We start from the raw sequence: 12556 nt of genomic DNA, 5'->3' as shown, positions 1-12556 counted from the left end.
CGTGAGCTCAATTCCACTGGAAACTGGGGGAAATACTGCCGAACACACTTCAGAATTGACTCAGGTAGCCAGAGAAAGCCCTCAGATGCAATTTCTGGCATTTAAAGTTGGACTGGCAGGCAATGAAATAGTTAAGGCTGAGGAGATGTGGGAAGGGCCTTGACAGCATCTGCTACTTCAACCAATCAGGCGTAATCTGGTAACTCTGCCTATCTGTGGAAAAGCCCTTTTAGCAGCCTTTACAAAAGAAAAGAAACAGATACAAATCCTCACGCAAAGTACTAACAATTCCAACTACACCCATCATGCCACATCCCACCATTAAATGCTACTACTCATTCTACTATGCCAGCTCCCTATCTTCACATGGACAACCTGTGTTGTTCTCAGTAGAGATTAAATCCGGAGTGAAAGTGTTCAGCATTCAAGTATATTTCTTGCTACAGAAAAAAAAAAGTCTATATAGATAATATTTTCTTAGAGCTAGGCAAATAGTTTTGTGTGGGCAAATATTCTTATTTTAGGAATAGGAGAACTATAAATCCTAAGGCAATTATCTTTAGGAAAATAGCAAAGTAACAGAAGAAAGAGTATTATCTTACCTTTAATGACTTTTTATAATATCAAAATAAATCATTACTGACTGAGTTGAGAGGTAATTTCAATATTATAAACAAATCACTATAACAATTAAGTTATCAGGAATGAAATCAAACTGAATATAAAAACTATTCTCCAGCAACTCAAGATGGCTTTGCCCCTTCAGTAGGAGACTAATGAGTTCCAACTATCAAATTTTCAAAAGAGTCTTCTTAAATGTTATCTCTTGGAGTCTCGGGTGCTGTTTTGCCCCAAGTGTTTATAGCCCGGGACAGGAGAATAGAAATTACCACCTAGAAGAGACTAAAAATAGTGCACAGTGCATTCTAAACAATGAAAGAAACAAATGAGAGAAAACACTGAGAGAAAGAAATGAGACCCGAATGCCAACACCAACATTCTAATAGAAAGACCTTTTTGACATTGGGCTGACTTCTCCTTCGAAGAGGAAATATATTTACTTTGTCCTGAATTCTTTTCAAGGTCCTTTTCCATAAAAATCTTATGAGTCTCTGAAAAGTTCTGTAGGATAAAACTAAAGATATTATTACCATCTTACAGAGGAAGACTAGGCCTGGAAAGGTTCAAGTGCCTTTGGCGGGACAGCAACAGAGCATGAAAGTCACCTCACCCAGCCGCTGTCTGAAGTTCCTCCTGGGAAAAAAAAAAAAAAAAAAAGGAAACCTAGAACCGAAACTCAGGCGGAGAATACTCTATAAATCAACAACAACAGGCTGGCAACTTTCAGAATATAATCTCAAGACAGTGACTCTTTGAGGATGAAGAGAGCTTACATAAGGACTGCAGAGATAGGCAGCACACAAAAACTGCCCAAAATGATCTTCAGTGAATGCTAGATCTTGGGTTGCACAAATATATTCAGGCTGTTTAATATCAATCCTTGACAATTTCCTTTAGCTTTCATGATTGCTGGAAATAAATATATGCTACCCCTAAAGCTCAACCCTCAAAGGAAATACCTAGTGCTGATAAACAAGTTCTATAATTTCATGTGCTCTCTAAAAAGTAATGACTCTCAGAAACTTTAGAACATTCCAAGAGCAAGTTAAGGAAATGGCAATTTATTTAGTATGTTAATAAAACATGGAGATGCCTGAAGCAAGCCAGTATAATATGGTGGAAAACTTTCACTAGATAACACCCATTTGTTGTTGTCATCTGATCTGCATAGAACTGAGGACAATACCAGATTCACCATTGATTCGGTTGGTTGGGCTGTTTTTCCACTTTGGAGACCCTGCTTGGAATACTTACAAATTAGTTTCCTTCTCAAGTATCCATTGCAGCTAATGTAAACAATCCTCATGTATTAGGTCTGTTGGAAAGAATCTCAAAGCCCTTATTCAATGATGCACTGCTTTATGTATGGCTCTAGATACACGAGAATGTCTGGTCATCTGTTCGATACATTTGTTGAAGGCTTACCCAGATGCAAACACTACTTCTAGCATTTGATTGGAGAGACAAGAGCTATTTTAACTGCTACATTGTAACAATGGAATAAGTTAGCATGAGTGTTAAAAAAATGTGATATTGGGTAAAGAATTAGTTGAGAGAAGAATGTGCTAATCCAACTTGGGATATGACCAAGATCAACCATGTACCAAAAATAATAACTTTAATTTAAAAAATATATAACTTCTCAGGGCGCCTGGGTGGCTCAGTCGGTTGGGCGAGCGACTTCGGCTCGGGTCATGATCTCACGGTTTGTGGGTTCAAGCCCCGAGTCAGGCTCTGTGCTGACAGCTCAGATCCTGGAGCCTGCTTTGGATTCTGTGTTTCCCTCTCTCTCTGCCCCTCCCCTGCTCACGCTCTGTCTCTCTCTCAAGAATAAACATTAAAAAAGACTATATATATATGTGTGTGTGTGTGTGTATATATATATATATATATATATATATATATATATAAAACTTCTGCTTTTTTCAAACACCAGGCATTCCTAATTTATATTAGGAGAAGCTAATGATTGCTTTTCCAATAATAAAGCATCCCTTACCTAACTCGTACCCCTAATTCTTTGTGTCTTTGTCTACCCACCTCTCCCTTCTTTGTCAACCCCCTACGTTGAATTAATTCCACAACTCACTTTTTCTCTTCTGCTCTCTAGTCTACCAGTGAAATTAATCAAAACAAGGAAATAGGAACCATTTCAACCAGTGGTCTTCCGTCCCCAGGTAGTTCTTCCATGCAGGTATGCATTGCTTATACTACGTGTTTTTAGTTGCCATTGGCAAAATTCACCAGTGTTCTACATCATGCCACCTAAATCACATCATTGGTCGGACACAACCTTGCCTCTTGCACCATGGGCAAAAGAGGAGCTGTGAACTCTCCACCCTCCAATGTGGAATTTTGTCTAACACTCCTCCCCTCACCCTACCTTCATTACTGCCGATCTTGGGGAAAGAGGTATCTCTTCTCATGGTGAAGGCTTATCTTGTCACCTGGCCCCTGGCCCCTCCTCTTCCACTCTGTCAAGCCCGTTTATTCCCTGACCCACTATTTTCTATCTCTGCTGTCAGTTTTTACAAAACCACTCTGGGCCTTTTTCAGTAGAGCCTTGATATATTATTACATATATGTGTGACCTAATATATGGCATTGAAAATTCTTGAGCCTTCCTTAGCTTCAAATTTCTCTTTCTTTGATTTCCAGAAGGCACCATCTCCTGACCTACCACTCTGCCACCTACTCTCAGTCACTGTCACTAACTTTCCCTCAGGATTTTTCTGTTCATCAAAATTAACACACGCATATTGCAGAAATTTTTGAGAATACATTCAAAGAGAGTAAAATAAAATTTTCTAAATATAAATAATCTGAGCATTGTGGAGTAGCTCTCGCTAGGCCATATGTTTTCATAATCAAATTCCAATCGTGCTATGTTCATTATCTTGATTGTGGTGATGATTTTATAGGCATATACATATGTCAAAATGTATCAAATTGCAAACTTTAATACATGTAGTTTATTGTATGTCAATTACACCTCAATTAAGCTGTTCTTAAAATGTAAACAATATAAGGAGAAATACATATTATTCAGAAATATAATTAAGGCAATTGAAATTGAGTATTTGAATCTACTATAATTTTTTAAAAATCTTCGGCAATGAATGCATTGACAAAGGAGAATGAAGAGGGTATGAATGATCATTGTAACTGAAATGCAGAACTGGATTCCTTGTTTCGGTTTGGGGCTGAAATTCTCCTACCTTGGGAAGGTTGTCTCTTTCTGTTTGGCTAGAAAAAGCATAATCTAACAGACATGATAACCAAAGCAATCAGAGCCATGTTTGTGAGATTAAAAAAAAAAAATCAGTCGTGCTATAAATAGCTTTGTAGTCAGTTTTTCCCACATAAGCACTCTGCCATATCAATTAAAATTCCCCAACACATGGAATATTTGGAATATCTCACAGATGCTCAAACACCCAATGAAGAGATTGTAATTTATTTACCTGAGTACCCAATAATAGGATAATGGCTTCTTTCCAACTTTTGATGATCATAAAAATAAATGATTAATATTCTTGTGCATAAATTGTTTTGTGCATCCAGATGGTCCCTTGAGATTCCTGGGAGTGAAACAACTGAGCAGAAGAGAACCACCAATCTTAAGGTTCTTTTTACATCACTCTCAATTGTTTTCCTGAAAGGTTAGGCCAATTCACTCTCCCATTGGCTGTGGATAAAAATGATCATCTCACTGCACTGTCAACATCTTTGTACATTTTTAAAACCTCTTGCTATTTTTTAGGTGAAAAGATATCTTGTTGTTTGGGTTTGCATTCTTTATTACTAAGGAAATCAGATATGTTTCTGATATAATTTGGGAGCACGAGTACATTTTTCTTTTCTGTTTGTGTGTTGGCCCATTTTTCCATGGAGACATTAGCGCTTTGGTTGCTGATTGGCACTCGACTTATGTATTAAATATACTAACCTTTCACCTGTCCTATTATGCCAGAATGTACTCAACACATCTCACTTGCTTCTATTTTAATGGAGTTTTCAGTGTACCTAGAAAATATTTGCATGTTTATTTGTTTATGTAACACAAAGTGATTAATCGTTTTTCCTTTGTGTTTTCTTCCGGTGCTTTTAAGCTGAGAAATATTTTTCTCAACTCAGGATCAGTTGTAATACTACCTATTTTATCTTCCAGGGTGTTTTATTTTTTTGAAGAATGGTTGACATAAATGTTATATTGGTTTCAGGTGCACAGCATAGTGATTCTATGATTCTATACATTGCTCAGTACTCACCATGATAAATGCTCTTCTAGAGATTTTGTGGTTATATTTTTTAACTTTAAATCCATCTGAAACTTATTTCCATGTATGATACAAGATGAGAATGTAACCTGATATTTTTTTTCCAAATATTTTTCTCAGCACTTTTGTTGAGTGTGTCATCCATTGGCATTAGTCTGTGATATTTACTTTAGCATACGCTAAATTCTTCCATATGCTAGGATCTGCTTGAGGGCTATCTGTTCCCCTGTGTTGATCATTCAGTACTTCTGGTCATAATGATGCTGTAGTTGTATAATATGTTTGATATTTGGTAAAGCAAGTCGTTCCAACTGCCCACATTTTCACATTTCATAACATTATTCATCAGTGCTTTCTTCACACAGAACTTCCTATAACATTCCAGAAAACAATTCCACTGGGACTTAAAAAATTCCTTATCCCCAGTTGATAAGAGGGGGCAGGGAAAGGGCAAAGGAAGGCATTGCTGGAGTGCTAGGCCTTTGGAGAAGTGAGGAGGGCTGTGGAATTCCCTTCCATTCAATCCCCTCCCCTCTATGAAATAACCCAAAGTCTTGCCCACAACCAAAGCTGAACAAAACACGATGACAGTGAAGTCAGGGAAGAGGCTCCAAGGGTAAGGCCAGTAGAGACTTTGAGGGGCCCCGTTAGAGATGGAGACTGCAGGGTCAGTCTTCCAGCAGTTTGCACATTCCTGGTTGGTATTATTATTATTTTTAATGTTTATTTATTTTTGAGAGACAGAGAGAGAGAGAGAGAGAGAGAGGCAGAGAGAGAGGGAGACACAGAATCCTAACCTGGGGCTCAAACTCACTGACTGTGAGATAATGACCTGAGCTGAAGTCCGATGTGTAACCGACTGAGCCCCCCAGGCGCCCCCCAGGTTGGGTATTAATGCCTGAGTGTCACGCTGATCACATGATCGGACTTCAGAGGAAACCAAATTTGAGCAAGTTTGCAGGTGCCCCCACGCGGGGTGCTGTATCCACAGCGGCAGGCTGGTGGTTGAGCTGGGCTGGGGAGGAGATGGGGTTTGAAAGGGTAAATGAAACGGACAGGTTTTCAATAGCATCTAAAAACGAAGTCAAGGAATCATCCCCAAATGTCCTTAAGGGGTCTGTGACCCAGCAGGGGAGGGACTTTTCATATGGCACAGTTGTGGGAGTGATGGCTGGGAATGGAGAAAAATAAAACCATTTCCTCTGTGTATCCCACAGAGATGAGACAGTTCAATAAAACACTTACTATGAATAAGCAAAGAGGAGAAAATAAAAATCATCTGTTATCCCACAAGGCAGCTATAACTAATATTAACCGATGTTTGCTAGAGATTTTTATGGGGATTTCTTTTCAAAAATGCAATTATAATGTATTCACTGTTTTTTAACCTATCTTTTATTCTCCAGAATATTTTCTGAACATTTGTGCTTAAAAAAAGCATATAACATAATTTGTAATAGCTTAGAATATTTTATACTATGGGTTGATGATAATTTGCTTAAGCAATGCTATAACCTTGTATGTTTAGAGTTGTTTCCAATGCTTTACCGTTATATAAAATCCTGCACTGGACATCCCTAGAACTGAATTTTTGTGCCTCTAATTATTTCCTTTCAGTAAATCCTAGTAATGGAGTCACTTTATCAAAAGGTATATAGATTCAAAGCTTTTCCTATAGGCTTCTAATTCCCCTTCAGTCTACACACCCAACAATAGCCCGAGAGAGTCTGTTTTTCTGCATTTGGGCCCACACTGAGTATATTCCTTGTTCTGGGTTGCCCAAAATCTATTTGTGATATATTTTTTAACTTTTTAAAATTTAAGTTTATTTATTTTTTTGAAAGAGAGAGAATCCCAAGCAGGCTCCACACTGTCAGCACAGAGCCCCATGCAGGGCTCAAACCCACAAACCTTAAGATCATGACCTGAGCCGAAATCAAGAGTCAGACACTTAACCAACTGAGCCACCCAGGCGCCCCTATTTGTGATATTTTTTAAAGATGTAATTAAACAAATGCTAATGAGAGCTGACAGTTTTCACTAGTTTATTGGCTATTTGTTTATCTGGGCTGTGCACCACCTGTTTCTGTCTTTTGCCCATTTTTCTACTACTGTACAACCTTTACTATTGTTTATAAAAGCTATTTATATATCTATCATATATATCACAAATATGCTTCCCAGTTCTTGATTGTTTATGATGTTCTTTTCCATACCAGAGTTTAAATTTTTTTAGATTTGATCACATAAAATTATTTTATGATCTATGCCAGGGGTGAACAACCTTTTGCTGCAAAGGGCCAGAGAATAAATATTTTAGGCTTTGGCAGCCAAACAGACTCTGTTCCAACTCTGTCTTTGCAGAGCAGAAGTGGTCACAGACACCCATCAATGACTGCATATGTCTTCATTCTAACTTTGGCCGTGAGTGGGCAGTAGTTTGCCTACTTTGACTTTAAGCTCTCAGTGCCATGCTTTGAAAGTGGTTCTCCACCACAAGGATATATTATTCGATATTCCATTCTGGTCTGTATTCTATTCTTACATTTATGGCTTCACTTGTTAAATTTCTGGTTTTAATACATTTATAATTAATTTTGTTGGTTTAATTTTTTCTCGAATGGGTTACCATCTGGCCTAAGATCATTTATTGAATAATCCATACTTTCCCAACTGAATTGACTTGCAAACTTTTCTAAATTAAAAAATATGGACACCTGCACACATACTTGGGTCTTTAAAATGTTATTACTATTCTGGGGCTAGCAGCAAGCCTTTAAACATTAGAGTTTCTTAGTACATTTTGATATCTTATAGAGCAACTTCACACTACTCATACTCTCTAAATCTTTGTTGTTGATTTTTTTCTTCTTTTCCAGAATGTTCTTTAGACTCAATTTTGCAAGTTCTGATAAAAATTGCATTGTGTTTTGATCGCAATTGCATTAATCCATAGATTAATTGCCAGATAAACTGACAGTCCAAGATCGTGGTTTACACACAGTGGAGGCTACTTTCTCATTATCTTTGGTCACATTAATTGACTTTATACTCAACAGATGCAACTAAAGAAAAGTACATCTTTGTAATTTGGGATTAAATGCAGTATTTCATTAGAAAATAAGATTTGTGCTTAAAATTTTGAAACATACCAGTTTACCCTACTGACATCATTATTACTAATTTTGCTTCTGTCATCTTACTTTATACCTTAATATATACACATATATATTATATGTTAATTATATAAGTTATAATTAATTATATAATATAATTATAATTATATATTAACATATAGTTTATACACATATATAATTTATTTATTTAATATATATATTTAGTATATATATATTTTTTTAATTTTAAAGAGAGAGCACACGAGTAGGGTAGAGAAGCAGAGGGCGAAGGAGAGAGAAAAATCTCAAGCAGGTTCCACACTCAGCTCAGAGCCTGATGTGGGGCTCAGTCCCATGACCCTGAGACCATGACCTGAGCTAAAATCAAGAGCCAGAGGCTCAACCAACTGAGCCACCCAGGAGCCCTCTACCTTAATATTTTTACTTCTTCCTTCTGATTTCCTTTGTTTCTCATTCCTTGACAATAACCAGCTTTAATTCTGATAGAGGTTATTTAGAAGTTACTTTTATAAACAAGTTTACACTCTACTACTCTGTATGAATGAGGAGTGAAATGATACCATTTGAGTCTCCCTTGTTTGAGAGGTATAACACAATCTTACATTGCTGACTCTCACCACCTGGCCCCAGCAACCTGAGTTTTTATTAATAACATAATAAAGAATTTTAGATCCACCATCTTTTAAAATAATCATGTATCTCCTCATTTTGGAATGATTTTTGACATTTTGATTTGATTTGATAATCAGATATTTTTATAATATACGATTCTTCCATTCTACAGCTATTTCACAAGGCCTATGTCTTCCTGTGCTCTATTGTCAATGCCAGGTAGTTTCTTGAAGTTTTCCTCTGGATTCACTGGTAGATGATTATCAGAAATTTGTTATTCTTCTGAGTCCTCTAGATAAATCTCTTTCTCCTTCTTCTGAAGTATTTTTCACAGGCCTTGTTGTTCCTTACTGCTTATTCATCTTAGCCCTTCATCTTGTCCCCTGTCCCCTGTTAGGGGTAGAATATCCTCCTCCTACCTACCAGAAAATGACAGGCCAATGTACGAGCATAAACAAAATTTAACTTTATGTACCTTTGCACCACGTGAGGGGGAGTCTTCTTCCTACCCCACCATCTGGTTACTTGGTGCTCTGAATTGATGTGTTACATGAAAAACTACAATTCCCAGCATGCACTGCTAGCAGCGTTCTTCCTACAATGGCCCCCTGTAAATAATGCCCTGTAACCCTATGTTCTGTGTATGTACTGTTCCTTCCCAAACCCAGGAGAAAAGAAAGAAAGATGCCTCAGCTTTGGGCTGGTTCAAATCCTGAATCTCTGGGTGAATCTCTAGTGACTGAAGCACAAACTATTTTCCTACGTTTTATGAAGCTGCCTTTGTGTCCCACCCCAGCTCCTGTTGTCTTGAAATTAGTTCCAGTTTCTTTGAGGTTCTGGTGTTCTATTACTTATCAGTGTTATTTTCCGTGTTGGGAGCTTTATCCACCGCCCCCCACACCCCCCACCCCAGGCCTTCATTAGTGTTTTTTTTTTTTTTTCTTAGATGTTGAGAGAGGTTTCCCTGGGGACTGTTAGCCAGATGCCACTTTGAATAACAACAGCAGCAGCAGCTAACATTTATTGAGCACTTACCATGTACCATCCATCCATTTTCTCATTTAATCACCACAACAACCCTCATTTAACCTCTCTAAGACTAATTTGCCCAAGGACATTCTCTGCTAAGGGCACACACTGCCATGCACTTGTATTTAAAATCCTTTGCAACCTCTCAGGCTGCTTGGGATTCAAGCAAATATAGTGTGCCATCTTTCTTATACTTTTCTAAATTCCTTAATTTTTCTGATCCTGAATTAACCCCTTAAACGCCAGTGTTTCCTTCTTCCTTTGCATATTGTTATGATACATAAGCTCATTAGCTAACTCTGTGATTAATCTCTCGCTTGATATACATCTCATGGCATTCATGCCTCATTAATGAGCATTTAGTAATCAAGGATCCTTTAAAACTCTTTTAATTGGAGAAATTATATGTTCCAGGTACTTGAGTGAATGTCTTCCTTCTCTGTGTCATTTTTTAAACGTTGTAGAAGAAAGGTCTTAGATGGCCACAGCAATGCTAAGGAAGCAAAACACCGATACACAATGGTTGTAAGATTTTCTGGAAAGCAGGCTGAGATGGAGTTTAAAGTGCATGATGGTTTTTAGGGAGTGATCTTGGGATCAACAACAGTGGGAAGAAGGAAAAAGCAGCAGGATTGAATACGGAGAAATGGAGTTGCAAACGCACGACCAGCAACAACCTCAGCTAACTCCTGGAGGAGGTCCGAGCCTCCAGAGTTCTCCCAAGTTGGGCCAAGATAGTTGAATTGTAGTACTTCTTCATCAACCAGCAACTGGAAATGGGCCACCTGGGCAGGGGGTGGCCTTGGAGGGATGGCGCTACAGCCTGAGGCGTGCTCCGAAGGGCTGACATTGAGAGCAAACCATTCTTCATTGAAGGGACATCTAGGTGGGGAGTATCACAGGGGTCTCTCACAATCCTCTCTGAAGTCAATCGTACCAAAGATGGGCGCACAGCTTCAGTGCATTCTCAGTTACTTTCAGGCTTGATGTCACTTTCTAGTAGTTTTAAAATTCCAACAAAATGAAGATGCAGAGTGAATTGCTACTTTCGATGGGACTTGGCTAGTAATCGCTAAATCTAAGAACATTTGGGAAGGAAAGAGAACTGCCACACTGAGCAGTCTCTGGCTCAGACCTTTTACGTCCATAATTTCATTTCAACAGCTTGAGGTTACAGCTGAGAAAATGTAGACAGAAAACTTATCCACAGCTGACCCATTGTATGCTTAGAATGAGATCCCCACGAACTCTTGGTCCGCCATGATGGCTCCTTCTGACAAAGTGGCTGTGATGTCACAGACATCTCACTTCTGGCTTTGGGAGTGTTTTGGCAAATGGTGGCAGAGCCTATGGCCAGGGAGCCTGGGCCAGAGCAGATGGTCTGGATGGTGCCCAGCACTACCCCAGGAGGGGACAAAGGGATCTATTTAAAAACAGGATCTATTAAATATGTCCCCTCACAAGGGTCTTCAGTGATCCCGGCATGTTGATGGGTCTTCCCGCCTTGTGGGAACCTAAGTGACAGAACCCATCAATCAATGAATATATTCTGAGAACATCTGTCACGTGCTTGGGCAGCAGAGGAGGCACAGAGATTTAAGAGTGGCATGTCATAGTCATAGAAGCACTGGCTTCCCATTTCACTTAGAATAAAATTCAAATTCTTTGCTATGGCTTATAATCCTTACCTTTATATTATGTTATATACCTTACCCCCTGTCTATTTGTCAGGTCTTATCCTCCCCCCGCCCTTATGCTCCAGCCACACTGTTTTGTTTTGTTTTGTTCTGTTTTCAAAAGCTATTCCACTTGCCTGGAATCATCTTTCCCAAATCTCTGTGTAATTGGCTTAGTCCCTTCCTCCAGGTTTCAGCTCAAATTTTTCTGTTTCGGAGAGGTTTTCTCTGATTCCCATAGCTACAGTCATCCTCAAGTTAGCACTGCTTTAATTTCTTCACGGTACTCTTCGCTTTCTCAAGTTATCCATCATCTGTCTCCCCAAAGCATGGAAACTGCATGGAAATAGGGAGCTTCTTTGTCCTCACTATTTAGAGCAGTGCTTGACACATAACAGGGACTCAGATAATTATTGAATGAATAAAGCATGAATGAATAAAGCAAGGTTTCCATCCCTACTTCTCCAAGCGGTATGAAATTGGGAGGATCATTTAACCACTTTGTGGGTTTTGTTTCTTTGTTTTAATTTTTTTTTATTTCTTAAGTAATCTCTACACCCAATGTGAGGCTTGAACTCACAACCCTGAGGTCAAGAGTTGCATGCCCTACCAACTGAGCCAACCAGGCGCTCCCATTTAAGCACTTTGAATGGAAGCATATTCATGTAGAATTAAGAGTTGGCACACTATGGCTCACAGACCAAATATAGCTGATTGCCTAATTTTGTAAATAAAGTTTTATTGGAACACAGCCATGCTCATTCATTCATAATTCTCTGTGGCTGTTTCCATGCTATAAGGGTAGAGCTGAGTAGTTGCAACAGACACTATATGGCTCTCATGGCTTAAAATATATACAATCTGACTCTTTAGGGGAAAAGTTTGCTGACCCTTCCTGATCATCATATCTGGTCTACATTCCCTGCAGCATTTTTGTAAGGAACAAAGGCAAAGATGCATGAAAGATCTTTGTGAAGTGAAAAATGCTACTCATAAAAGGGGTTAACCTTATTAGTTAGGAAGATGATTATCATGAAGCCACTGCAATCACTCAATGATTGTGCAAAAAAAAAAAAGCGTCAAATTATATGATTCAGACTGCTTCAGGAGGACTTCAGGGAAGTGTGGAATCATCCTCCTGGGCATAGGCCAGCCAGGCCTACCTAAATATCAGCTTAGCCTTGGGGTAACAACCACTTCA

General features: G+C 38.6%; 1 long non-coding RNA gene across 1 annotated transcript in view; it reads right to left on the bottom strand.

The window, feature by feature from the left end:
• Positions 1-1157: 1157 nt before the first annotated feature.
• Positions 1158-12556, bottom strand: part of LOC124509689 (uncharacterized) — a 147385-nt gene continuing 135986 nt past the window's right edge. The window contains exon 4 of the long non-coding RNA XR_006961484.1: positions 1158-1254. This is a non-coding gene — a long non-coding RNA (uncharacterized LOC124509689). The remainder of the gene's footprint in view (positions 1255-12556) is intronic.

The sequence above is a fragment of the Lynx rufus genome, unplaced genomic scaffold (genome assembly GCF_022079265.1).
Source record: "Lynx rufus isolate CCGP_SWC_20201006 ecotype Redwood Valley unplaced genomic scaffold, mLynRuf1.p SCAF_14, whole genome shotgun sequence".
In the NCBI taxonomy this organism is placed as follows: domain Eukaryota; kingdom Metazoa; phylum Chordata; class Mammalia; order Carnivora; family Felidae; genus Lynx; species Lynx rufus.
This window is presented reverse-complemented; position numbering and strand designations above follow the sequence as displayed.